Source organism: Procambarus clarkii, chromosome 17, assembly GCF_040958095.1.
Source record: "Procambarus clarkii isolate CNS0578487 chromosome 17, FALCON_Pclarkii_2.0, whole genome shotgun sequence".
Lineage (NCBI taxonomy): Eukaryota > Metazoa > Arthropoda > Malacostraca > Decapoda > Cambaridae > Procambarus > Procambarus clarkii.
The window spans coordinates 48,633,705-48,660,529 of NC_091166.1; the positions used below are offsets into that span (position 1 = coordinate 48,633,705).

Genomic DNA, 26,825 nt, shown 5'->3' on the forward strand with positions numbered 1-26,825 from the left:
TCTATATCTGTATCTGCCTATTAGTCTATCTCTGTCTATCTCTATCTCCCTCTTTCTCTCTGCGTATTTCTCTTTGTGTATATATGTATGTATGTATGTATGTATGTATGTATGTATGTATGTATGTATGTATGTAAGAAAGGTATTTTTCAGTAAGTAATTGTAAAAATGCTTTCAATAGAAACATTATTTAATCTGCTTTAATACACATTACAAAGCCATACAAATATTACCATTATGAATATTTTGTACAATTTGGATACATTTTTAATTGGCCAATCGAAAAACGATTTGAGTAAGATCATAAATACTGTACACAGTTATCTCGTTAACATCTTTTTGTTCATTTGATATATGACATTATTGTGGTTTCTGTGTGTCTTTCTTGTTGCTTCCTGGAACATACAGATATATGATATCTTATTTGTCAGACATATTTCAAATAATGTCTGTCAAGTAAATCTTTTATTGTAATAGTGTGCATCCCATTTTTATTGTTTATCTCTCTCCTTCTCTTCTCTCTATGTCTCTCTCTTTCTCGTTATCTGTCTATGTCTAAATGCTGAATTTTCTCCTCCTCCTCTTTTCTATATGCATCACTATCAACTCCCCTCATCTTGACAAGCCTCAACATGCCATCTGCACATAATACCCCCCTCCCAGTCCTTCTCTCCCCCCCCCCAGTCCTTCTCTCCCCCTTTTTTCTCTTTTAGCAAAACAATCCACCAGCACACTTTCCTTTCGAAGCCTCCCTCCCTCCCTCCCTTCCCTACCGCCTGCCCTTCCGCACCCTCCCTCCGTCCCACCTTTCCCAATCTCCCACACACAGACCCCCAACCCTCACTCGAAAATAATCCCAGCTGCTCCTATTATATATATACCCCCCTCTTCCATTCCCCCCCCCCCCTTCCCTCTCTCTTTCTCTCTCTCTCGATTCCCACCCTTGCAGGGAGGGTGGGAGAGGGGGGGGGGGGTGAAGAGTGACAACACGCGTCAGGGCACGTGCTGGCCCCCTCCTCCTCTCAACACGTGTTCCATTGTACACCTGCGGGGTGGAGGCACAACTTATCCTCAGTTGAACATCTGTTGCTCTCTCAACATTTTGTACTGACATCTTTGGAACTTATTAATAATAATAATAATAATAATAATAATAATAATAATAATAATAATAATAATAATAATAATAATAATAATAATAATAATATTGTAATATAAATAATATATATAATATAAATAATAATAATAATATTAATTACATAAATACAAATATTACAAATAATATATAATTATTTCTAACAATATTTGTGTGGGGAGGAGGTTATCTTGAGATAATTTCGGGGCTTTTTAGTGTCCCCGCGGCCCGGTCCTCGACCAGGCCTCCACCCCCAGGAAGCAGCCCGTGACAGCTGACTAACACCCAGGTACCTATTTTACTGCTAGGTAACAGGGGCATAGGGTGAAAGAAACTCTGCCCATTGTTTCTCGCCGGCGCCTGGGATCGAACCCAGGACCACAGGATCACAAGTCCAGCGTGCTGTCCACTCGGCCGACCGGCTCCCTGCGGGTGTTCAAATTCCTGTTCAAATTCTTGTCAAATAGAGTATTACCATCCCGTCCTCCTGACATGATAGTACTTATAGTAACTATTAGGACCAAAGTACCCGTGTTTAGTGATGGACCACAAATAAGTTCATTTTTGTACTTGTGGATGGGGTACACAGAGAATGACAAAAAGGTGTGTGAGGAACTCAACAAGAGATTCCAGGTTACAATAGAGCAAGGAGATGTCCTTGAACTAAGAAGGGTGGTGATAAACCAAGCAGCCTTAGAAGATATTGACATTATCAGAGATGAGGTTAGGAGGTATCTGCTTGATCTAGACGTGACTAATGCTCTTGGGCCTGATGGACTCTCACCATGGATGCTAAAAGAGGGTGCAGAAGCACTAAGTGTGCCACTCTCTATGGTATATAACAAGTCACTGGAAACAGGAGACCTACCGGAAAGTTGGAAGACAGCTAACATAGTTCGAGTATACAAAATGGGTGATAGGCAGGATGCCTTAAACTACAGGCCAGTGTCCTTAATTTGTATACCATGCAAGGTGATGGAGAAGCTCATGTGAAAAAGGCTAGTAGCACATCTGGAGAGATGGGACTTTGTAACACACCACCAGCATGGGTTCAGGGACGGCAAAATGTCTCGCAGGTTTAATAGAATTCTATGACCAAGCAACAAGCATTAAGCAAGAAGGAGAAGGATGGCCAGACAGCATTTTCGTGGACTGTCTGAAAGCGTTTGACACAGTACCCCATAAGAGATTGTTGCGTAAGTTGGAGAAACAGGCTGGAGTAAGTAGTAAAGTGCTTCAATGGATAAGAGAGTACCTAAACAACAGGAAGAAGAGAGTTACTGTGAGGGGTGAGACCTCAAAATGGCGTGAGGTTCTCAGTGGAGTCCCACAGGGCTCTGTACTTGGACCTATCTTGTTTCTGATATTCGTGAATGATCTTTCAAAAGGTATAGACTCATTCCTCTCAGTGTTTGCTGATGATGCTAAAATTATGAGTGAAGGATTAAGGACAGAGGAGGACAACAAGAGGCTAAAAGATGATGTGGACAGACTGAAGGAATGGTCCAACAGATGGCTACTAGAGTTTAAATCGAGCAAGTGCAAAGTGATAAAGATATGCGTAGGGAGCAGGAGGCCAAACACAGGGGTACCAGCTGGGAGAGGAAATCCTTCAGGAGTCAGTAAGAGAGAAAGATCTGGGAGTTGATAGCACGCCAGACCTGTCCCATATTGAGGGAAAGTAGGACAAGAGCCAAGTGGAAGCTGGAAACGCAAATGTTTAAGAAATATAAAGAAATATCGGTAGATCCTACAGAGGATCCCTGATGAATCTGGCTGTGATTCATACGACAGACTACGAGTGACTAAGTGACGTTAATATCCTAATTGATCAAACACCCATCCAGGAGGACTGGTCAGAGACCGATTGATGATTGATGAAGATTAAACCACCCAAGAGGTGGCACGGGCATGAATAGCCCGTAAGTGGTGGCCCTTTTAAGCCATTACCAGTATCAAGAGCTGATACTGGAGATCTGTGGAGGTGCGAATGCACCCTGCATGACGGGAGATGTCTCCCGGACCAAGTGGACTGAAGAGTCGATGATGATGAAGATTAAGCCACCCAAAAGGTGGCACGGGCATGAATAGCCCGTAAGTGGTGGCCATTTTAAGCCATTACCAGTATCAAGAGCTGATACTGGAGATCTGTGGAGGTGCGAATGCACCCTGCATGATGGGAGATGTCTCCCTTGTGAATGTGTTAAGATGAAGATGAAGCCACCCAATAGGTGGCACGGGCATGAATTGGTAAGTGGTGGCCCTTTTGAGCCATCACCAGTATCAATAGATGATACTGGAGATCTGTGGAGGTGCGACTGCACCCAGCGTGACGGGAGATGTCTCCCGTGTTTTAAACAGATGAAGAAGATGAAGATGAAGCCACCCAAAAGATGGCACGGGCATGAATAGCTCGTAAGTGGTGGCCCTTTCGAGCCATCACCAGTATCAAGAGCTGATACTGGAGATCTGTGGAGGTGCAAGTGCACTCAGCGTGGCGGGAGATGTCTCCCATGAATGTGTCCAAGATGACGATTAAACCATCGAAAAGGTGGCACGGGCATGAATAGCCCGTAAGTGGTGGCCCTTTTGAGCCATTACCAGTATCAAGAGCTGATACTGGAGATCTGTGGAGGTGCAACTGCACCCTGCGTGACGGGAGATGTCTCCCGGACCAAGTGTGTGGTGGTCAGAGACCGAACTGCGAAAACATTGATACTCGGAATCACCTCAAGTTATGCTTAACTGATGAACATTAAGCCAGCCATGAGGTGGCACGGGCATGAATAGCCCCGTAATCAAGTTAAGGTATGTGGTTAGTTGGCTCTCTTTGTCCATGTGGCAGAGAGGGCTGTGTCTTCTCATGTGGTTGGTAGACTACTGGCGTTCATGTGACTAGTAGACTGTCTTTGTCCATTTGGCTATATTTGATAGACTGTATTTGTTCATGGAACTGATTGACTGGCTGTGTTTGCACAAGAGACTACTGTATTTTATTTGTCTAGAGTGTCTTTGTTCTTATGTATCTGCAGGAGTGTAATTGTCAACGTGACTCTTTTTTTGGAAGTCATTATTTAGCCTTGAAATATGGCATAACACAGATGGTCTATTTACACGTAAGATCAGAACCCACAGTTGTACATCCACCACACATCCCAGAGTTCACCGCGGGCGCTCATGACGACGCCCCGCAGTGTAAATTAGGGATAAGTTAGCCCTCCTTTTTTGTTAGTGGTGGATGTCGCCATTGGCTTCGGATAATTGTGCTGTTGGACTCATATAAATTGTCGGTGACATCCGCCGGATGAAGGGTGAGATACGCACTTGGCCGCGTAACCCGAGCCGACTAACTGGAACAAAAGAGGAGCGTAATAAGAGAGCTGGAGCCAGCAGCAGCAGCAGCAGCTGTGGAAATAGCACTAGTAGCAGCAGCAGCAGCAGCAGCAGCAGCTGTGGAAATAGCACTAGTAGCAGCAGCAGCAGCAGCAGCAGCAACAACAACAGTAGCAACAGCACCGCCACTACCACCATTATCACAACCACCCCCAACACAAACACCACCAGCATCACCACCACTACTACCATTATCACTTTCACCACTATTACCACCACAACCATCACCATCATTACGACCACCACTCATCGCACCCTCACAGCTCAGCACTGTGGAGAAATGCCCGGCAGACCACTGGAACATTATCTAACACAGTGCACAGTTACAACCACAACAGACCACTGGAACATTATCTAACACAGTGCACAGTTACAACCACAACAGACCACTGGAACATTATCTAACACAGTGCACAGTTACAACCACAACAGACCACTGGAACATTATCTAACACAGTGCACAGTTACAACCACAACAGACCATTAGAACATTACCTAACACAGTGTACAGTTACAACCACAACAGACCATTAGAACATTACCTAACACAGTGCACAGTTACAACCACAACAGACCACTGGAACATTATCTAACACAGTGCACAGTTACAACCACAACAGACCACTGGAACATTATCTAGCACAGTGCACAGTTACAACCACAACAGACCACTGGAACATTATCTAACACAGTGCACAGTTACAACCACAACAGACCACTGGAACATTATCTAACACAGTGCACAGTTACAACCACAACAGACCACTGGAACATTATCTAGCACAGTGCACAGTTACAACCACAACAGACCACTGGAACATTATCTAACACAGTGCACAATTACAAACCCATTAAGATTTCAACTTAGATTCAACAGAGCATAAGAAGTTGTTAAACACGTGGGACAAAATCTTACTGAAGCGACCATACGAGTCATAAATACTCATACTCCGCCCAAGTAAAACAGAAACAAGCAACACTTAGTGGACCAGCCAGAGGCTTAGGCCCCGCGCAGTGGGCCAGCCAGAGGCTTAGGCCCCGCGCAGGAATATCCCTGAAAAATAATATACTTTGTGACACATGAACTAAAACTGAAAAAGTGCAGAGGTTTGCAACTAGATTTGTGTCAGAGCTCAGAGTGTTAAGTAAGAGAGCAGTCTGAAGGAGCTGGACTTTACACCCTTGGAGGACAGGAGAAATATAGAGGAGATATGATAACAACGTACAAGATACTGAGGGGAATAGACAAGGTGGACAAGAGCGGGGCATAAAGAGTTAGATCTCACTTCTCCGTTGTCACTGATAGGTAAGTAGCACCATCACCATCTCCACCACTACCACCACATGCATCACCACCACTACCATCACCACTACCACCACCATCACCACAACCAGCCCTAAACAGTACCAGCACTGACCTGACTGGCTGGGAGTTAAAAACACCACCCCACCACCACCCTGCCAAATGTAAGGTAACCGAAGAGAGAAATAGCTTTCCCTGCCCCAAGCTTCCCGCTCCCCTAGTAGTATTTTAGGGGAAACCTGGAGGGTGAGACGGCCATGACGCGGGTGGTACCAACGACCTCGCTATCTACGCAAACTGCGACTCTTTCTATACTCCACCAACCACTGTGGTCCATGTCGGACCAGAGGGTTGAGATTGCTCACTTTGCGGCCCAAGGTGGTAATCTGGACCGTAATTTTCAAAGTCAAATGGTGATTTAGAGGTGATGGGGGAGGTGGAGAGAGAGCTGTCGTTGTCAACACTGCCGCTAGATTAGGGGTCGAGGTATTTCCTTTCGGTCTGTCGCCTGTCGCTCTGACGATGCACACTTACCTCCTTCACCGTCGAAAACTCCTAACAGAAAGCTGATTTGCTTTGGTATATAAACTAAATAAACGAGAACGTTAATATAACACATAGTTTGAGCGATGTGCGAGGAGCGTCCGCGGTCAGAGCATGAACAAAAGTGTTTGTTTTTATGTGGATGTGGCACCACCGCACCCCTCTGCACACCACCTGTTTTAGGAAACTACAAAGCGGTTCTTCTCCTCTCTAGTTGGCAACACTCGCCCCGCACCCTTCTCCAACACTCTCCTTCATGACCCCTTCTACACTCACAATCCCTCCCCCTCTCCCACAACCCAGTCACCACCTGCATCCCTATTACCACTCACAATCCCTCCCCTCTCCCACAACCCAATCTCCACCTGCATCCCCATTACCACCCACAATCCCTCCCCCTCTCCCACAACCCAATCTCCACCTGCATCCCCCATCACCACCACTATCCTTCTTCTCTCCCACAACCCAATCACCACCTGCATCCCTATTACCACTCACAATCCCTCTCCCACCTCCCACCACTCAACAATCCATCACAAGGGGCAATATACAGGTGGGTATAGACAAGGTGGACAAAAATTTGAAAGAAAGTAGGACAAGAGGACTCGGGTGGGAGCTGGGTACGGTAATGGGCTGAAGAAATGTAAGGAAATAATAGTACACTGTACGGATGGTAACTGCCCATCTAGACGACATTAGAAATATGCTTAGAATAAAAACAATAATAGAATAATTGTTTGAATTAGGAAAACACTATTTGTCAAATATAGATACTGTTTTTAAAGATTTTCCCCCATTTTACACCCGCAAGATAATGTAATTTTAGGGTTTGGTAAATATTTGTCTTTTAGTTGTGTAATGATGTCAACGCCATCTGTTGAGCACACCCGACCCCATTTTCTGTTTCTCGGTGGAAGGCTGTGATCTTACTGACACCTGGGTAGTTTCCTTCTTACTATACACTTTTTACTCCCCAGAAGTGCTGTGGAGGGTAGTGGACAAGAGTCAGTTCACACAGTGTAGTCCTGATCGCAAGACTTGTTCCACTGGGAAGAAGTGAGCCGAGTCAGCGGAGACTGAATTGTCTGTGATAACCGATAAGTATTAGTGATTGGATCGACGTGTCCCGGGATGTCCCAGTTGAGGTATAGACGATACAGTCTCCGACACCTTGCCTGACACCGTCTCCTCTCCCCTCGCCTGACACCGTCTGCCCTCCCCTCGCCTGCCTCCGTCTCCCCTCGCCTGCCTCAGTCTGCCCTCGCCAACACCCTCCATGCTGCTCGGTGAGCCTCGTCGTCTTTGTCTGGGAGCATTTTCTTGTCTGCTGCCCCTGGAGGGTCGGGGCGCTGAAGAGGCCGGGAGACACAGGCGGACAAGAGGGAGATGACAAGAGGGGCCGATACCCCCTCTGGATACGGGGTATCGAAAGGGTGAAAGGCTGAAATGGATAATGAATTGGGGGGTTAGATGTTAGGAGTAGATAAGAATAGGGAGAAACAAAGAACCGCTATAGATTGGATGATACGAAGAAGAGACAAGTGAAATAGACCCCAAACACAATCCAGTGAGCGAAGCACATGAGAAATGATCCGAAGGTCTTAACCACACATAATATAGACACGACTTTCAGCTTTATGGTCTCCAGAAACGCGAAAGCCAAATATAATGAAGAGGGTTAAGAGGGGAAATTTCCCCATCAGGGAGGGGAAACTACAAATGAAGAGAAGGGGGTAAAATCGATTAGAGGGGAAGTGATAAGTAATCAATAAGTCGGCAGCAAAGATCACAGACATTCTAGACTACTATCATAACTGAACCGCTTGTTACTGCTACTTTTAATACTGTAATTATTATTAGAACATTTATATTATAGCTATATCCACCCAATCTCATTCATATATGTCTAACCTACGCTTGAAACAATCAAGGGATTTTATATTATGTTACGCAGTAATTGGTTCCACAAATTAACAACCCTTTTACCGAACCAGTATTTACCCAGGTCTTTCTTAAATCTAAATAGATAGATCGACAAATTCTATATATATATATATATATATATATATATATATATATATATATATATATATATATATATATATAATATATATATATATAATATATTATATATATATATATGAGAGAGAGAGATATTATAATGCGACCTGAATCTTAAGAGTGATATAGAATCACATGACGTCACGTCCTGTTGACACGGCGTCCTGTTTACAGCGCGGGATGTGCTCCCAGATATTCATATGTATTCCCACAAACTCCTGTATTATTTTGTTTTTAATCGTAATGTATAACTCAAGGCGTTTCTGCAGGATGTGTCGTGAGGGTCATCCTGGAGTGGAGAACATGCTGACGCAATGTTGGTTGATGTCGCCATGACGTCTGGCGAACATCGTGAGGGATAAACTAGATGACATCAGATTGAAAATGAGATAACATCGGCCAAAATTAAAAAAAAATCCCCATAACAAGTACACACAGGTATAGCAACCGGCTGATAACAGGCATATAGCAATAACCAATCAACAGCCTACAGCGGTGTTGCTGTAATATACTCAGTGAACACGAACGAGCACTCTCTGTACAATATGTAAACTTCATTCCCAGTTTGATTTCTTCAGTGACCAGCCTATAGCTGGGTACAAGTGACAGGATGAACAACCCAGCGGGTTTTCTTCCTATTGGGGAGTGTTGTACATGCTGCTATGGCGGTGTGTCCACTCACAAGATCAGTGGCGCTGCCCAATACTGTCACTATGGCGGTGTGTCCACTCACAAGATGAGTGGCGCTGCCCAATACTGTCACTATGGCGGTGTGTCCACTCACAAGATCAGTGGCGCTGCCCAATACTGTCACTATGGCGGTGTGTCCACTCACAAGATGAGTGGCGCTGCCCAATACTGTCACTATGGCGGTGTGTCCACTCACAAGATCAGTGGCGCTGCCCAATAAACTCGCCCCTCGGGGCAAAATTTAAAATTTAAAATTAGGAGTCACCCCCCCCCCCCCATTACCTACAGTCTCTACCCAAGCTGTAAGGAAAAAGTTGTATAATTAGTACAATAGAGTACTAATGCTGAATGGAAACTTCATTCCATTAAGTGGACGCATCAATTCAGAAGACAGTTACTCATCTGACGTCGCGAGGCTTGGAAAAACGCCAGACGCTTTGCCAAATATTGCAAAATGTGCAAGTCAGTTATAATTTATAGACTGTTTACTGGAGGTCACATTGTAGGGTCAAGTGATGGTCACACACACACACAGTGGCAGGCGCCAAGGGTTGCTACCAGTAAACTTGTGGCGCTAAAGGAGTTAAAGATGAGGATAAATGATTTCCAGAAAATCCCTGAAAGCACTAATTGAAAAAGAGCTTTTTCAAATGAGCTTATTATTAAATGTCAATTATTAGGCATTTTAATGGGCCGCAGACAACAACACAATATTCACTAAAGACATATTTCAACTACTGAAATATGTCAACAACGAATAAATAACAACCGGAACTACATATAAAATGCATTCAAACAACACCACAGAAAGAACATAGAAGAACTGATAAGAATTACGTCAGAAGTTTTTAAAGAGCACAATAAAGTAGATGTCACAACTGTAAGAAAAGTTATTTGCTGGACAACCTGGAGAACGTGCAGTAAAACTTTTACTGTCAGAATCTATTCAATGACACATCTATTGAGACTTTAAAATGACTGAATCTGAACTCCTTGGAGCGCCAGAGAGACGGCACCACTCCCGTGCCAGGTAAGTCCACTACGGGCTCACCATAGCCCGTGTTACTTGCCCCGCTCCTGTGCCAGGTAAGTCCACTACGGGCTCACCATAGCCCGTGCTACTTGGAACCTGTTCCGAGTAGCTGAATCTATAACAACAACAACAACAACTTGGAGCGCATCCTAGCTATATGCATTAAATAATAACAATGAGAAATATTGTGAGGGACTAGTTCCAAATCTACACACTACATTAAATTCAAACGAGACCAGGAGGCCATACCTTGAGGTGCTTCCGGGGCTCAGCGTCCCCGCGGCCCGGTCGTCGACCAGGACATGACCGAATGTGTATTATTGCCCCATTATACAGTAGAAATACATTGTACAGAAACAACTCAATAAACACTTTATGCCCGAGGCTTCTCAACCCCCCCCTCCATCTAAATATAAAAGGCCTAACTAGCCGACCTCTTCAGGCATGTCTTAGGGTGAAGACCTAATAGCCACGTGGCACTCAAAAAGAGGATTATGTCACTTCAAACGGGTAATTTACATAGGTAAAGAACTGTATGGACTCAATACACGTCCATTAAGGACGCCTCGCTGTACCACCCAACACTCTAATATCTCTCCCTTAACTCTTTGAGTTCCGTTACTCGAGCACTTCTTTAGAGTGATGACCCCTAATTGTGTAGAGCGGCCTCTTGTGTACCAACCAGCCCATCCTTCCCTCTACAACCTGATCTGTTAATCGTTACAAAGTTCCTATAAGGCGGTTTGACAGTAGTTTTTCTCCACATTGTCCCGGGATGAATCCAATACTTTATATCGTAAGTGATCTTCCTCATTATAAGTGGTGTTTTGTTCTCTCTTGTAAGTTATGTGTTCTTCTATGTTATAAGTTATGTTTTGCGACGGCGCTGGAACCAATCGTATTGGCGTTTGCCTTTCCATTGGGGACTTTCGGCGCCGTGGAGAGAGGGGACCTGCTGCATGGGTAACAGCTTCTTCTTCATATCAACCTACCCTGGCTTTGTGCCCTGGTGAGACTACTCCAGACCGACAACCAGAGCGCAACTCCATAGTCTCCTGAGACTGATGGATGCCTAGTTTGTGTTATTATTTATGTATCCATCCATCCATCTATCACTCTATCCACCTATTTATCCACCCATATGTTTGTCCGTTTATCTATTCATCTATCTATCCACCTACCTATCCATCTATCTATGTATCCATCTATTTATCCACCCATCTAGCTATCCATCTGTTTGTCTATCTATGCATCGATCTACCTACTCATCTTTCTATCCATATATCTACTTATCTGTCGATCTATACCTCTATCCATCCATCTACTGTTTGTCTCTGTCTCTGTGTGTCTCTTATACAAAGAATAATTATTTAATGTGTGGATGGTCGCCAGTATGAGGAGCTTATTGATATATGATATATTAAAACATATATAACATAAAACATAGTATATATAATATACTTATATATTAAAAGAAGAATAGTTGCTGTCTACTCTAATAAATGGCATTGGCTTAAGAAACCTTTTTGAATGTGAGAAAATCACATCAGTTTAATCAGTTTAAAAAATCAGTTTTATGCAAGTACGGACAAATTATTGATAGCAGGGATATATTTTTTTTATTTTCCCGAGATAAGTGAATAATGGTGAATATTACTATAAGAATTTGTTTGTTGCAGTTTGTTTTTAAAATATTTAGCTGGCGGACATTGCCCCCCCCCAAAAAATCGTCTGATCTGGGGACCGGTGAGGGGTACCCGGGCACCGCCGGGTTTCTCACTAGTAAGTCATGTAACATCCTCTGCTTGGTGCTCCTTCTACGTTATCTTGACGGGAGTGTGCGTCACAGGTAGTGAAGTCTTGATTAGGATTTCCTGGTGGGTTCATAGCTGGTTCTTATCTCTCTCGTGTTTCCAGTGTGTGTGAGTACTCACTTAGTTGTATTCTCCTAGTTGTGTTTGCGGGGGTTGAGCTCTGGCTCTTTGGTCCCGTCTCGCAACTCAATCAATCAACTGGTGTACAGGTTCCTGAGTCTACTGAGCTCTATCATATCTACAGTGTCAGAGTAGTTAACAAATGGAATGCATTAAGTAGAGATGTGGTGGTGGCTGACTCCATACAGTTTCAAATGTAGATATGATAGAGCCCAGTAGGCTCAGGAACCTGTACACCGGGTGACTGACAGTTGAGAGGTGGGACCAAAGCGCCAGAGCTCAACCCTCGCAAGCACAACTACGTGAATACACACACATATGCATGCACACACACTGTCTCTCTTTCCCTTACTCTCATTCTTTTTCTCTTACTTTCTCTCTCTCTCTCTCTCTCTCTCTCTCTCTCTCTCTCTCTCTCTCTCTCTCTCTCTCTCTCTCTCTCTCTCTCAGCTGGGAAACCCTTTAAGGTCACATCATATCTGGGGACCAACAACAGGGAGGCAGATATTGAGGACACAGCATTAAGTTGGTGTGTTTATACTCGTGTCTCCTTGGTCTCTGGTTTGTTGGCCTTTCTTTGTGGCATATGTGTGTGTGTGTGTGTGTGTGTGTGTGTGTGTGTGTGTGTGTGTGTGTGTGTGTGTGTGTGTGTGTGTGTGTGTGTGTGTGTGTGTGTGTGTGTGTGTGTGTGTCTTTGTCGTCTGTGAGTAACTCGGTCATTTTGGTGTGATAGAAAGATAAAAAGAGTGAGAGAGAAAGAGACAGAGAGAGGGAGAAAGAGACAGAGAGAGGGAGCAAGAGAGAGCGAGAGAAAGTAATGAGAGGAAGAGAGAGAGAGAGACAAACATATTCACTCTGGACAATAAAGATGCAGGCCAAGGTCCACCAGAGGTTGGTGTATATCTACCCTCCCTCAGAGTGCCTCAGAGTGCCTCTTACCTCCCTCTCCTCACCTCTCTCCCAGTGCCTCAGTCACTCTATAGGACGCTGCATACATACTTCATATGTATACCTTTTACCTCTGTGTATTTCATAACAATATGACAGGATAATCACCACGAACATCTAAGTGCAAATTAGCATGCTGTTAGGTTGGTTTAGTTAGTTCAGGTTAGTGTTAGTTAGCTTTCGCTAGGTTAGGCTAGTTAACCTTGGGCTAGGTAGGCTACGTTAATGTAGATAACTTTAGGTTAGATTAGTTTATGTTGGACTAAGTTAACTTAGGTTATTTTTAATCTAGATTAGGTTAGGTTTGGGTAGTTTATATTTTACTACGTTAAGTTAGGTTAATTTTGATAAGGTTATTATGATAGGTTTCGCTAGTTTAAGTTAGGCTAGATTAGGTTAGGTTAGTTTACATTGGACTAGATTAGGTTAGGTTAGTATAGGTTGAGTTAGCTTAGATGCGTAAAGTTTATACAAGTTAGTTTAGATTAATTTAGGTTGGGCTCACTTAGGTTAATTTAGGTGAGGTAACATAGGGTGACAAAAATAGCACTTAGAACTTATAAGAATTCGATGTGAGGTTAGTTAGGACAGCATAGGTTCGTTAAAGATGTCAACGCTAACAATGCGACACTCAAATACTCAACAACAACAAAAATAGCCCAACAACTTCTAACAGGAGGATGTAGTGTGCCAACAACCCTCCATAAATATTGCTTCTCAAAGGAAAAATGATAAGCAGTGCAAACATTAATGAATGATCCTTGGGAATAGTAAAAATAAAATGCTGTATGGAAAAAGTATCGTGGACACGAGGACACGGATTGCTAAACTGCTCTCTCAAGTCAACGATAGATAAGCCACACTGAGATTACGTGAGCCTGACTCTAACATTAGAGTCAAATGTTAGATTTAAAGCTTAAAGATAGATGTTAGAGTTAAAGCATGGAGGGGGTGGGGGGGGGTGACTGAAACTCACTAGATGAGGCTAGTTTTCCTCTCTAAATGTATGTGAAATATAAATTTTTTATAAAATAATTCAGTTGATACCTGTCTGATGGGGCAAAGGCATAGAGGATTTTGATACTGCAGAGATTAACTGGGAAAAGGATTAACCTACAAGGCGGAAATCTTGTAACGAAACGAACCTTTGATGATAGAGACTGATGTTAGAAACAACAAGACCTTGTGCACCAGATAAAATACGATTGTATATTGTATGGCTATACTGGTAAGCAATGACCTACAAGATCCGGTTGTTGGAAATCTTAGTGGGAAAGTTCCTTTGTGGATAAGGAATGACAAGAGAAATATTGAGTGTTCAGAGAACAAGCACAATACATGTAAGTCCCTAGGGAATAGCGAATATATTACGGGTATCTTGAGGTTATCTTGAGATGATTTCGGGGCTTTAGTGTCCCCGCGGCCCGGTCCTCGACCAGGCCTCCACCTCCAGGAAGCAGCCCGTGACAGCTGACTAACACCCAGGTACCTATTTTACTGCTAAGTAACAGGGGCATAGGGTGAAAGAAACTCTGTCCATTGTTTCTCGCCGGCGCCTGGTATCGAACCCAGGACCACAGGATCACAAGTCCAGCGTGCTGTCCGCTCGGCCGACCGGCTCCCTAAGGGTAAGGAAAACATTATTAAGGACACGAAGAAACTGATGACTAACCAGACGATCTTTTTTGCCAACAAATTACGACGCCCTGTAATGTGAGACACACTCTAAGACGTCCGAATCTTCCCAGGTCACGTTAAGTAGGATTTCCATCTTGTAAAGGAGGAAATGTATATGTTTATCTCTCAGAATGTTTGGCAATATGTTTATAGCTTGCGATGTGTGTATATGTATGTATTAACACGATGTACTGAACGGAGTGAGAATAGCTTGAGCTACCTCATCCCTTTGTGTGTATTTTACATCAATAAACTTATTTCAATTTCAATTTCCATAATGTATGTGAAGCAATGGGGAATTTCCTAACATTCAATCAGTACACCCGATAAAGTTTTAGTTGTTAATGAGGTAGGGAGGAGGGAGAGTGGCAGCGACGGTGTTATTGAAGGAACACTACCAGCCAATCTATTTACAACCAGCTTCCCAATTACTGCTTAGGTAAAAAGGTACAATCAGCTGCCTTTGATTTTGTCCGCACCTCTCTATTCCTTGCCTCGACTCCGTACTTCCTCTCTTCTCCCTTCAACCCGTCTTAAACCTCTCTCTCCTCTCCTGCATTCTTCCATTTCCTTCCCCACCATCTCAGAACGACTGAGAAGGTAATTACAGCCGACGAATGCATTACCCAAGACCAGAGAGTTGCCACACGCTCAGCTCATCAACAGCTGCAATCACAGGGCACGACCACCTAAAATAACTCACCCTTATCATCTAGAAGGAGGACAACCAGGCTGTTATCTCGACACGTCTCAGTTATCGTCCTGTCTCACCCAGTAGTTTCACAAAATCACTACGATCGTAAAGGCATTAGAAGTTTGTGGGAAATAGATGGTAATGACAGCCGAGCGAGTTTCGATGATTATCTAAATATAACTCCTCTAACTAAAGTGTTTGGTGATGTCGAAGCTGTAATAGTGATTTAAAGATAACAAGTTACAGGATTACCTTCCGCGTGAACGGTTATTACCGTGATATCAATATATATCATTTACCTATCTATTGGCCAACAAACTTGGATCACAGTGAAATCAGACTCTTGCAATAGCAGGAAGGTGGGTCTCAGGAGCTACAGTACAGGGAGGACGGGACCCTGCCCGGCCTGGTGTAGATGTAGCGTGTCCCGGGGTACACACAGGAGCTACAGTACAGGGAGGACGGGACCCTGCCAGGCCTGGTGTAGATGTAGCGTGTCCCGGGGTACACACTACACTCTCACCTACGCAACTACGGTACATGGTGCACGTACCGTAGTTGATGTATGGGAGAGGTTGAGCGCCTCTCCTATACGCCGACGTATGGGAGAGGCGCTCAGTATACACAAATCAAATCAAATGTTTATTCAGGTAAAGTACATACATACGAGGTGAGATACAAACATTTGATGGATTTATAGATAGAGTTAGTACATACAAAGCCTAAAGCCACTATTACGCAAAGCGCTTCGGGCATCGTCACAACACAATACAATTATCAGGGGAATTAACAGGGTAGATAAGGATGGATTATTTAACATGGGTGTAACTTGCACAAGGGGACACAAGTAGAAGCTGAAATCTTAAATGAGCCACAGAGACATTAGAAAGAACTTTTTCAGTGTCAGAGTAGTTAACAGGTGGAATGCATTAGGCAGTGATGTGGTGGAGGCTGACTCCATACACAGTTTCAAATGTAGATATGATAGAGCCCAATAGGCTCAGGAACCTGTACACCAGTTGATAGACAGTTGAGAGGCGGGACCAAAGAGCCAGAACTCAACCCCCACAAGCACAACTAGGTGAGTACAACATATGCTGTGCCACATACTCCCACACTGACCCTTTTAACTCAGCACAATAGTTCATTGTTCGACTTATCAAAGAGTCAGGGCTAACTAGCGCTCACGTTAACGTATCATCTTAATCACCTTCAGTAGTTAAGTGCTTAATTAAACCCTAGTTTCTATAGCAGCTATCTTACCCTCTCAGAGTAGAAGACATTAATGGATATTATATATATATAGTGTGGGTACCACCTCTGGTGCAAGTGTAGGGACCCATAGCCTCGGAGAAGAAAATAAAGAGTACTCAGAGAAGACCTTGTGGATCCTCACTGAACACTTTGATATTTTCTTCTCCTACCACCCCTATTCTTCTGGTATGTGTGTATATATATCTAACTTTATTTGAAAATGTCATTACACAAAAAAAGTTTATATATATATATATATATATATATATATATATATATATATATATATATATATATATATATATATATATATATATATATATATATATATATATATATATATATGTAGGACACTTCAATGACACTATGTAAAGACACACCTCGAACACTATTTATGTAGGACACACATAATGTAATCTGTGTATTTGTGTATGTAGGTTAGATTAGTATTTTAAAAACACTACAATCACTTTCTGTGGTTGATTGTTCAATAAACCCCTGAACCATATGTTTTTAACAGATCTCTCACCCTGTCCATGAAGGACAGAAGAAAATGTAAATATGTTGGTTAGCATTGTAAATGTGTAGCCACGTCTGTGGTAGAAAATGACCTACGTGTTGAGTACAGCCTCGTGCGGCTACCTTAGTTCCAATGTAACACCATAAAGGTGTTTAGTTGTGTTTTATTTAATATTTTACAGAGAACCTGAGTCAGCCAGACAGGATTTTGAGAGGCGCCAGGTTGTCTGACCCTAGCAATTAAAAAATAACACCTCCAGAGTTAATGACCACAAGTTGACCAGGGGTGAGGTGACTTATCAGATGATTAATGGAATTTAACCTAATAAAATGCAAGGTGATGGGGACGCGTCTAAGAAAGAAGACAGGTGGAGCCATGCCTAATGAGCTACAAACAGGCTTCAGGTGTCAAGAATTAACAACACCCAGATGGTAGACATTACCATCACCTTAAGTGACACTCTTAACAACAAAGCTAACTACCTGAAGAAGACCTTAAGAAACATTTAACAGCTAATTCTTCAGGATATTGGTACATATGTGGCGCTAGCAGAGTTCACACTTCATTAAGTACACACACAAAAGGAAAAATCCACCTTATAACCCCACATACAGCTAAGGACAGGGTACAATGCTGTGTGTCTAAGTTGATCAACAGACTTATTTCCAAACTAATATTTACCACGGCCTTTCACGAATCGTAACATCGATTCAGAAATATAATTGTCAAAGATAGAAAAGATACTAGGCATCTAATCCAAGTGCCACCTCCCCATCCCCACCACAGATACAACCTGCTGTGTGTAGCAACTATTGTGAGCCACTTCTTGAAACATGTGTGCTTTAAACAACTACTGATGCTACGGGCTCACCATAGCCCGTGCTACTTGGAACTTTTTGTTAAAAGTAGCGATTCTTAAACAACAACATGATACTTGCTTAGCTAAATGAATTTTGGGGGATCTAGTTCCTGAACCCATTATGTGCCTCTGTAACCTTTATCCATTACCGCCCATAGGATGGGTATGGGGTTCCAGCACTGCCCACGGGATGGGTATGGGGTCCAGCACTGCCCACGGGATGGGTATGGGGGTCCAGCACTGCCCTCGGGATGGGTATGGGGGCCAGCACTGCCCTCGGGATGGGTATAGGGGCCAGCACTGCCCTCGGGATGGGTATAGGGGCCAGCACTGCCCTCGGGATGGGTATGGGGTTACATAATTAATGAACAAAACCCATTAAAATAATCAAGGTTACCCCATGAGTGAGGGAGCTGCCCCTCTGTAAGACCCCGTATCAGTGGGCACTGCAAATATTGGTAATGGCTCCATCACAAATACCCATCATTTTGCATTCAGTCAATTGCAACTTTCAACTTGTAGTGAGCTACCACTGGCCCATCGAGTCATTAGCTGTCATCATCATTACTGTCCGGACCTCAACCGTGCTTCCGGATTAGCCAATCCCATTCGCTTCATTTTGTCCTGTTGTTATCAATGTGTATAGCTTCGTGTGATGTGTGGAGAGAGAGAGAGAAAGAGAGAGTGAGGTGTGAGTGAAAGTGAGAATGAGAGAGAGAGAGAACTATTCACTCGACTGGAGTACAAGCAAAAGATACTCACATGACTGGGATTCGAGAGTGATACTATAACTAGACTTTGTACTCGTCTAGTTGTGCTTGCGACGGGTTGAGCTCTGGCTCTTTGGTCCCGCCTCTCAACTGTCAATCAACTGGTGTACAGATTCCTGAGGGCTCTATCATATCTACACTTGAAACTGTGTATGGCGTGTATTTATGCGTGCGTTTGAGTGTGTTTGTGTGCGCGTATGTCAGTAGCGTGTTTTTATAAACTGTCTGTCGTACCCTTGTTCAAAACAGCCTCTAATGCGGCTACTTTTCGAACAATCAGATATTTGGAACAAAGTGAGCAGCTCTGATTCTCACTGTGATTGAACTACGCGGAATTACCCCATTAGACTGCCACCATAAATATCAACTCTACGTTATTAGGGGCTGCCATTATCGACGGTTTTAAAACGAACATATAAATCAGTGACGTCGTTTATAATCACCCACTCTCAGCCAATCAGGGAAGTCCTATAAACAAGGACCAAATTTTGTTATGGTGAGTTTCTTTACCATTATTATTATTATTATTATTATTATTATTATTATTATTATTATTATTATTATTATTATTATTACTTTCGTGGAAGGTAAGAAAAAATTCAACTGTTCTATTCTCGTCACCCCAACCACTTGGAGTGGACGGTAGAGCGACGGTCTCGCTTCATGCAGGTCAGCGTTCAATCTACGACTGTCTAAGTGGTTGGGAAACCATTCCTTCCCTCCGTCCCATCTCAGATCCTTGTCCTGACCCCTTCCCAGTGCTATATAGTCGCAATGGCTTGGCGCTTTCCCCCCCTGATAATTCCCTCCCCCTCTACTCTCGTCATCAACTGCTGTACATTCGTCAACAATCACCTGGTGGTTGACCTGAGATGAACAATCACCTGAGAAGGTGGTGGAGGCCAAGACCGTCAGTAGTTTCAAAGCGTTATATGACAAAGAGTGCTGGGAAGACGGGACACCACGAGCGTAGCTCTCATCCTGTAACTACACGTAGGTAATTACCTACACCTGCTCCCCCACAAGGACACCAGTCAGGATATTTAACACTAACACTCATCAATGAACTCATTATGGAAGTCCCGTTCACCCACGACGCGTTATCCGGCGTCCGGTTGAGAAATATTCGGATGTAAATGATCGTACCGGTTTAGGTCTGCCACAGACAAGCATGACTGCTATGGGAACAGTCGAGGGGGGGGGGCACTGTCCTCTGTTGCTGCAGAGTTCTAGGCGCTAGCTCCTCAACCCCGGCTTTTCAGCTGTCTACTGTCTAATGCACTGATGTCCGTTAAGCCATTTTCCTTGTTATATGTAGTTTTGAGAATGTGAGTTTTGAGTGAGAGTGTCACACCTACTTATAAGGCATTTTTAGTCTTTACTGCACTTGGGTTAAGTGAGTTCTTCCAGACATAAGTGTGATTCGTCGTCCAGAACTTATGCCAGTCCTCGTAATTACCAATTAGTGTTTGTTTTACCTTGTTAATCCTCCGAAAATCATTTATGCTGTTATTAAGTCTTTTTTATTTCGACTCACGTCTGGTGAGGCAGAGCTCCCTCAGTCTTCACAGATATATAAGGGTAAACCTTTCAACTCAAGCGCGGGTGTTGTTGTGTACAGTGACCCTTGTCTAGTAATTACCTAAGTGTAGTTACAGGATGAGAGCTACGCTCGTGGTGTCCCGTCTTCCCAGCACTCTTTGTCATATAACGCTTTGAAACTACTGACGGTCTTGGCCTCCACCACCTTCTCACCTAACTTACGTACCACAAGTGTGTGTATTGGAGTGTGAGGCTGTGTGTGTGTGTGTATTAGCGGGGCTTCCATGCTGGGGTTACATTACACTGAGATAGCATTAGGAAGCCTTAACTGCTCGGAAATCCTAATCACCTAGAGTACTAAAATCTATTGAAATGTTTGCCAACTTTGCAAACACCAACATCATCGTAACGAACGTAACATCACTGATGATGTTACGTTCTTGTGCTCCTCGGGGTTAGGCTGGAGAACATATGAGCTCTTGGACCCTCCTCTGACTTATGGAGCACTCTCCCCTCATCTAATACTATTTAAAAGAGGCCTTTCCGCGCGCGCTCCCTTCCTAATTATTAGTGTCATGCATTTGTCTGGTCTAAAATCAAGTAGAAATTGCATGGACTGAAGCTGATGCCTCTGATGATGAATTGATGATGAAATGTCTGATGCCTCATCAGTTCCACAATGTTTGAAAACATTGATAAGAATACTCCAACTTCCTCTTACAGTCTATTATCGTATATGAAGAACAGCACAGGTTCTATTGCTGGGCCTCGAGGTACTTCCCTTACTGATCCTCGAGGTACTTCCCTTACTGATCCTCGAGGTACTTCCCTTACTGAACCTCGAGGTACTTCCCTTACTGATCCTCGAGGTACTTCCCTTACTCGTGCTTCATGTGTGTGAGGCACACCTGCGTCCGGGAGCATCCCAGACACTTGCTTTAATCGACTGAGCTACGACAGGGTTAAAAGGAATGAAATTGTGTGTAAATTGTACAGACGTTACTACACTGCGTCAAAGGGCTTCTGGAAATTTCAGCGTACACAATATACTCGTCCATCCCTTTCCTGTTTTATCACCATCACCTTGTCATAGTGTTCCAGTAACTTTGTCAGCAGGACATCCCCTTTGCTGCGTCCTGTCTGCTGCTGCTGCTGCTGCTGTATGTGTGTGTGTGTGTGTGTGTGTGTGTGTGTTCTCACCAGGCGGGTCGAAAGAGCCAGAGCTCAACCCCTGCAAGCACAACTGGTTGAGTACATTTTAAAACACACAGCCAGCACTATGCCCCAACTAAGGTGGGCTTAGTGCTGGGGGTTCACTCTGGTCGGCGCCTAAATTCAATCCTTTGAGGACTCACTGATTGAACTATTGTAAAGAGAGCTTCGTTTTCCAGAACTCGGGATCCCGGGATCGATTCCCGGGAGGGGCTGAAATGGTTGAGTAATTTTCTCTCTCTCTCTAACAGAAGAGAGAGAGAGAGAGAGAGAGAGAGAGAGAGAGAGAGAGAGAGAGAGAGAGAGAGAGAGAGAGAGAGAGAGAGAGAGAGAGAGAGAGAGAGAGAGAGAGAGAGAGAGAGAGAGAGAGAGAGAGAGAGAGAGAGAGACAGAGAGAGAGAGAGAGAGAGAGAGAGAGAGAGAGAGAGAGAGAGAGAGAGAGAGAGAGAGAGAGAGAGAGAGAGAGAGAGAGAGAGAGAGAGAGAGAGAGACAGAGAGACAGAGAGACAGAGAGAGACAGAGAGAGACAGAGAGAGAGAGAGAGAGAGAGAGAGAGAGAGAGAGAGAGAGAGAGAGAGAGAGAGAGAGAGAGAGAGAGAGAGAGAGAGACAGAGAGAGACAGAGAGAGAGAGAGAGAGAGAGAGAGAGAGAGAGAGAGAGAGAGAGAGAGAGAGAGAGAGAGAGAGAGAGAGAGAGAGAGAGAGAGAGAGAGAGAGAGAGAGAGAGAGAGAGAGAGAGAGAGAGAGAGAGAGAGAGAGAGAGAGAGAGAGAGATTGTGCCCATTTACAACATTAGAAACACATGCACAATAACACGGCCCACATTATTTGAGTAAGGAAATCACAGTTAGTCAAATATAGAAACTGTGCTTTAAAGATTCCCTCACTTTGCACCCGCATGATAACGTAAGTTTACGGGTTGGTAAATGTTAATCTTCTTGTTTGAGGAGCTCTTCACTTGAGACAGTTAAGTCCCAGCTGTGTCTGGGTACAAGTGACAGGATGAACAACCCAGCGGGTTTTCTTCCTATTGGGGAGTGTTGTACATGCTGCTATGGCGGTGTGTTCACTCACAGGATGAGTGGACACTTAAATTTAAAAAAAAATTTAATATTATAATTTAAATTGAAATTGAAATTGAAATAAGTTTATTGAGGTAAAATACACACAAACAGATGAGCCAGCTCAAGCTAGTCTTAACCCGTTCAGTACAACGTGTTCATGTGTATATATATATATACACAGACACACATATCACAAACACTAAACATATTACCCAACATTGTGCGTGATAAACATGTACATTTCTGGTCTGGCATAACACTGATACTAAGGTATTTGTGCTGCCAACATGTTGTGCAATGATCTAGTTCTTTGATGCTCAAATCCAGAGGGACATTAGTTCTTTTGTGGGATGAGGAGTTTTGTATTTTGTTTAAGAGATAATATGACCGCGTTCAACACTCTTAGCTGCGTGAAAAGCAAGGAGAGCGTACTGTCATCTTTGGATATTTGCAACAATACGAATGTTACCTTGAGGTGCTTCCGGGGCTTAGCGTCCCCGCGGCCCGGTCGTCGACCAGGCCTCCTGGTTGCCGGACTGATCAACCAGGCTGTTGGACGCGGCTGCTCGCAGCCTGACGTACGTCATAACGCCTGACGTATCAACATAACTGATAATGATTGATAAACTTAACGTTGCAATAACTCTTATTATCTTTATCAGGTAAAAATGTCAAATTAGATTTGTAGGAAACTTTTCTTGAGGTTATCTTGAGATGATTTCGGGGCTTAGCGTCCCCGCGGCCCGGTCCTCGGCCAGACCTCCTTTTTGTTACAACCCCCTAGCCTCCAGAAAGCAGTCCGTAGCAGCTGTCTAACTCCCAGAAACCTATTTACTGCTAAGTGAACAGGCGCATCAGTGTGAAAGAAACTGCCTATTTGTTTCCGCCTCCACACTTAGGGCTGCTCACTGCACGGAATATACAACAAGTCTTAAAAAAGGCTACTTATTAAGCGAGTGAGCCGCATCAGACGTGGTATTGGATTCTAAGTGCATACTTGGATTCTTGGAAAGTACTTGACTTTGCATATAAATATGACAGAGCCCAAGAGTTTATTGGAGATTTCTCTTTAACCGAACAATCATAAAAGGCGGGGCCCATGAGCTAGATCACAAGTATAACTAGCTGAAGACTGTGTATAAGCCACTAATAATGTATATTTTTCAGCACAGCATCTTAAGAGGTTTATTAGAAAGGCACTACTTGAGCTTTATGGGTCGTTATTCACGAAGCGCTTACGAGCCCTTGTATATCTTAAGTCATGGCGGCTTAGTATGTGTTTGTTAAGCAGTCTACGAGGTGGTTCTGACCCAAGGTTATTATTGTTATATAAATGAAAACTAATTATTGCAAACCGCTATTATTAAGGAAAGATGTACCTGTACCTGTTTATATATATATATATATATATATATATATATATATATATATATATATATATATATATATATATATATATATATATATATATATATATATATATATATGTGTCGTACCTAGTAGCCAGAACGCACTTATCAGCCTACTATGCAAGGCTCGATTTGCCTAATAAGCCAAGTTTTCATGAATTAATTGTTTTTTCGACTACCTAACCTAACTTTTTCGGCTACCTCACCTAACCTAACCTATAAAGATAGGTTAGGTTAGGTTAGGTAGGGTTGGTTAGGTTCTGTCATATATCTACGTTAATTTTAACTCCAATAAAAAAAATTGACCTCATACATAATGAAATGGGTAGGTTTATCATTTCATAAGAAAAAAAATTGAGAAAAAATATTAATTCATGAAAACTTGGCTTATTAGGCAAATCGGGCCTTGCATAGTAGGCTGAAAAGTGCGTTCTGGCTACTAGGTACGACATATATATATATATATATATATATATATATATATATATATATATATATATATATATATATATATATATATATATATATATATATATATTTATATTTATATATATATATATACATATATATATATATATATATATATATATATATATATATATATATATATATATTTATATATATATATATAATATGTCTGTAATTTTATTAGTGGTTTGTAAATTCCTTCCTTTCATTGCAATTGTCAATTATTTTTTTGTATTAATATGGATATTGACAAATACGTGTACTCACCTATTTGTACTCACCAATTTGTGCTTGCAGGATCGAGTATTGACTCTTGGATCCCGCCTTTCCAGCTATCGGTTGTTTACAGCAATGACTCCTGTCCCATTTCCCTATCATACCTAATTTTAAAACACACACACACACACACACACACACACACACACGTGTGTGTGTGTGTGTGTGTGGGGACACAGCATCCTCCTCTCTCTCTCATCTGAACATCAGTTGGTTTCCGGCAACCTCCGGTGACGTCATGGCTGCCCTATACCGGGAACAGGCCAGGCCGGCCCGTGGAGACTGTTGGGGGGAGAGGGGGAGTGGGAGAGAGAGAGAGAGGGAGGGGGTGAGGGGGGGGGCAGGAGACCCCCACCCCCCCACACACGATACATTCACTCTTGCCACCTCAGTGTGAAAACTTGTTTCTGGAGGGGAAGTTCCCGGCAGGTTAACTCTGCGCGTCACGGGCAGGGAATTTCTCGGGACGCGTCACATTTGGCGGGGAAACTGATGGAGATTATATATAGTTTTGTCGTTGCAAATTTTCCTGGATTTACGCCGGTTCTTTTTTTCCTTGTATTTTGTGGTGGATTTCCCATTCCGGTCATAATTTTGTGAACTCCAGGAGAAATGTGGCTAGGTGAACAGGTACACCAGGATGAAAGAAACTCTGCCCATTTGTTTCTGCCTCTGCTGGGGATTAAACCCGGGGCCCCTTAGGATTACGACCCCAGAGTCCTGTCCACTCAGCCGCGAGGCCCCTGTGTGTGTGTACGCACCTAGTTGTGCTTGCGGGGGTTGAGCTTTGCCTCTTTGGTCCCAAATCTCAAACTCTTCCAGTGGTTCCTGGTTAGCTATTCCCTCTCTTATCTCTGGAATTTCTCCTTGCTCTAAGGTGAAGACTTCCTGGAATTTCTTATTCAGTTCCTCACACACTTCCTTGTTGTTTGTAGTGAATCCTTCTGCCCCTATCCTTAATTTCATAACCTGTTCCTTTACTGTTGTTTTTCTCCTGATGTGGCTATGCAGCAATTTTGGCTGAGCTTGTGATGTCATTTTCGTATTGTCTTTCTGCCTCTTTTCTCATCCTAACATATTCATTCCTGGCATTCTGGTATCTTTCTCTGCTCTCCAGTGTCCTGTTATTCCTATAGTTTCTCCATGCCCTTTTACTTTGCTGCTTAGCTAGCCTACATCTCTGATTAAACCATGGGTTTCTCATCTTCATTTCATTGTTTTCATTTTGGGCTGGGACAAACTTGTTTGCTGCGTCCTTGCACTTCTGTGTGATGTAATCCATCATATCTTGGGCCGTCTTTCCCCTGAGCTCTGTTTCCCATGTTATATCTGTTAGGAATTTTCTTATCTCCTCATAGTTTCCCTTTCGGAATGCCAGCCTTTTGTCTTCAGTACCCCTCCTCGAGTTCAAGAACCCTTCTTCAACCAGATACTCAAACGCCAGTACACCGTGGTCGCTCATTCCTACTGGAGCCTCAAAGCCAATTTCCCTTATGTCGGAGTCGTTCAGAGTGAAGACTGGGTCGAGTCTCACTGGTTCATCGTTTCCTCTCATCCTAGTGGGTTCCCTGACATGTTGGCTTAGAAAGTTTTTTGTCGCCACCTCCATTAGTTTGGCTCTCCATGTATCCTCTCCTCCATGCGGTTCCCTGTTCTCCCAGTCTATCTCGTGATTGAAGTCCCCCATGATGAGCAGGTGGGATCTATTTCTACAGGCAGCAGAGGCTACCTTCTCAATTATAGTAATAACTGCCATGTTGTTGTTGTCATACTCTTGACTGGGTCTTCTGTCATTTGGCGGAGGATTATATATCATTGCTACTACTATTCTACTATTCTTGGTCCTCCCAATGTCATGGTGCCTGTTATGTAGTCTCTGAATCCCTCACAGCCCAGGATAGCCATCTCTTTAAAACTCCAGTCCTTTCTCATTAGTTGCACAGTGTGTGTGTGTGTGTGTGTGTGTGTGTGTGTGTGTGTGTGTGTGTGTGTGTGTGTGTGTGTGTGTGTGTGTGTGTGTGTGTGTGTGTGTGACGTCAGT

The 26,825-nt window shown here is 43.3% G+C and overlaps 1 protein-coding gene and 1 long non-coding RNA gene across 2 annotated transcripts in view; one reads left to right on the top strand and one right to left on the bottom strand.

Moving 5' to 3' along the window:
* Window positions 1-26,825, bottom strand: part of asun (integrator complex subunit 13 asun) — a 476,385-nt gene that overhangs the window by 13,873 nt on the left and 435,687 nt on the right. The window lies entirely within an intron of this gene.
* LOC138365762 (uncharacterized) lies at window positions 4,571-9,000 on the top strand. The gene is made up of 2 exons (XR_011228985.1): window positions 4,571-7,660; window positions 8,705-9,000. It is a non-coding gene; the product is annotated as an uncharacterized lncRNA (long non-coding RNA).